This window comes from Dendrobium catenatum, unplaced genomic scaffold (assembly GCF_001605985.2).
Source record: "Dendrobium catenatum unplaced genomic scaffold, ASM160598v2 fragScaff_scaffold_1608, whole genome shotgun sequence".
NCBI lineage: Eukaryota > Viridiplantae > Streptophyta > Magnoliopsida > Asparagales > Orchidaceae > Dendrobium > Dendrobium catenatum.
In genome coordinates, this window is record NW_021320070.1 from 2,460,288 (window position 1) to 2,463,558 (window position 3,271).

Below are 3,271 nucleotides of genomic sequence, written 5' to 3' on the forward strand. Positions count from 1 at the left end.
TCCCCGTTTTTTTTTTTTTTTTTTGGAAATTTTTAAAATAAAAAAAGTTATATCAATATATCTTAATGTAATTAATTTATATATAAATGGACTTCAAATTTTTTAAATTTATAATGAGATGATATGTCTCCTAACAATTATATATAGTACTAATCTCAATACAAATGCAAAGATTATTAAGTCAATTTAACCTAAAATATGATAGTACATTCCAACATTTTTTTCACTATGAGATGTGATGTGGAATTATTAAAATTTTGAATTTTAGTATTTTTTATCAGTGTGATAAAAAAATTAAAACCTTATTTTTTTTACAAGTATTTAAGCTTCATAGAAAGTTGTCTCAAACAAAGCTTTAATCATAATTTTTATTTAACCATTGCTTTTGTATTGCTTTTAAAAAATTATATATATATTAAAAAACTGCTTTCTACAACAGCTTTAAAAAGTTAATTTATATGCAACAATTTATAAAGCAATAAGAAAGCCGTCCAAAATGAAAACTTAAATTGCGACAAACAGATTGAGTTGTTCAATTAGGGCAATGCGATCATTCACATTCCATATTCAAATGTTTATATTACTTGATAATCTCTCCCTCATTTTGGTGAATTTCAAAGAGATGGAAGGAGTTTTTGATGATATGTTGAAAGGAAGTAAATTATTTGATGAAAAGCATGACTGAATCAACAAAATTATGAATAGTTTTATCTAAGAATGAGAGAGTAGAACTATGTATGAGCTTGTCTCTTAAGAATTGCGGGGAAGACCTATCAAAGGATTGATGAGAAACTTGCTAAATGTGCATGACGTTTTAGTAGCGACCAATATGTTTATATGAGTCAAATGTTTCATCATATAAATTAATTGTAGATAACTTCAATTCCACTAGAATATGATTTTTGAAAAATACATCAGTCAAAGGCAAAGACTCTTCCATTGTTTCATTAAAAAAATTGTAATATATTAGAAATGTTTCCCATAAATGACACTAAATTATTACGTGCTACAAAATTTTGGATGTTTGAGTGGGAGTATTTAATATCTAAATTTTATACGAATATCCAACTGTATAGATAGAAGTTGTAAAAGATACATGAATTTTTTACTTGAAAAACCCAATAGGGAAAACCATGCTCAATTATAGTCGTCTAGTATATAATTAAATTTATGAGAGTGCTCTTCTCCTCCACAATTGAAGAAGTTGAAATTGCACAATTGGGAACAATTGTCTGATCCTCTATTAGGATTATGGAAGAAGTGGTTGAAGGTGGAGAAAATGATATAAATTTAGTGGATCGATAATAATGTAGTAGGGGTTGGGTGCCCAAAGTTGGACAGGTGAAGTCACGTGACTATGCTATATGTTAGTAGTTAGACCATTATGGTTGCAATTGCTGATTCTGATAGTGATTGTCGGCGGTGATCATCAGAAAATGCAATATTGTTCTTGTTGTGTCCTGGAGTATTCGCGGCGGTAGAGAAATATATAATTTAACGTCTTAACATTGTACGAAGATCCAGCACACAATCAGATAAGTGAGAGAGGGTGCAGCATTTATAAGAAACACCAGATTTTTTACGTGGAAACCCCTAAAAAAGGGGAAAAACCACGGGGCCTGGACCAGTTTGAATGAATCCACTAGTATTTGCAGTCGATTACAAATGAGGCCCTTCCTTGGGAGAAGGCCTTTGCTTGATGGTACAAATGTACATCATATAGAGCGCATTACATAGTGGGAGTTACAATAATATACATGTTTATTTAGTTGGAAGGGCAGTAGTTGGCACAAGACGGGGGTCCAAAAGACCGTAGTTGGTAGGAGATTAGGGTCATGAAGATCATTATCTGGCGATGTAGGTCGGAAGGATTGTAGTAGGCGATAAAGGTCTGAAAGACCGAAGTCGGCAGGAGACCAGGGTCTAAAAGATCGTTGTCTGTTGATGGAGGTCAGAAGGACCATAGTAGGCGACGGAGGTCGGGAGGACCTTAGTCGGTAGGAAATAGGAGTCTGAAAGACCGTAGTATAAGGGTGGTACTTCGGTAGAACTCTGGGCGTCAGGTGGTGGCCTGGTGGAGCTCGGGGCCTCAAGTGACAGTCCAACGGAAGTCCGAGCCTTAGGTGGTAGCCTGGTGAAGCACAGGGCCTCAAGCGGTGGTCCGGTGAAAGTTTGGGCCTCAAGTGGCGGTTCAGCGGAGCAACGACGTCCGGCAGTGGTCCGGCGGAGGCAAGGGCCTTAAGTGGTGATTCGGCGAAGCAACGGCGTCAGGTGGTGGTCCGGCGGAGGCGAGGGCCTTAAGTGGTGGTCCGGCGGAAGTCCGATGGTGGTGGACCAGCGGTGGTTCGACGGAGGCGAGGGCCTTAAGTGGTGGTTCGGTGGACCAACAGTGGTTCGACGGAACTCCGGCGGTGGTCCGGCGAAATTCTGATGATGGTCGAGGAGGCAAGGAAGCAAGAGCGATCTCCGATCTCTCTCTTTTTTCCTTAGGCTTAGGGGTCCCTTTTCAAGAGGAGAGGGAGCTCTATTTATAGATTTATGGAGTGGCATGACCCGTAAATAGGTGAGAGATCAAGGATAAATGGGGAGTGGTCGGATGAATGGCGGATGTTGAATCCCTTGATCATGTACCGTTCTTTAGACATTTGAAGACCTTAATGATGTCGGAATTCGGCGATCTTGGGCTCGTTGGATTTGTCTCGTCGAGCCTCTTGATTCGAGTAGAAGATTGTTATGTTTGGAAACCGTTTGGTAATCCAATTTGTGGTTAGAACCTTCCAACAGCGCTTTGGGTCCTTGATTTGGACCCATTTGGGCTCAGATTGAGTCGAATTTGGTGTCTTTGGGTTCGTATTTCCGAGACGCTCAGTTCAACTGTAAGTTTATTGAAATCGGAGTTCGGATGGTCTCCAAATTAATTTTTGAAGCTTCCAATTTGATTTTGCATCGAGATTTGCATCCGATTAAGATAATTTTTTGACGACGTATCAGTTCTTAAGATCTCTTAGTTCTACAATCAATCTCACATAAGAAATGAGATTCTATTTATAGCTTTTTGAAATAAATACTTTGATAAATTTATCTAGTATATAAAAAAAAAAACTCCATCGAACAACTTATGTGTTGATCTTACATTGTTTATTCATTATTTGATCACCTTAATGGTCTCAGAATTGAACGATGCCAGGGTCATTACATTCACTAGACGATCTGCTTGATTTGACTGCAAACATTCAATATTTAAGATCATTTGGTTCTCCAGTTCATATTC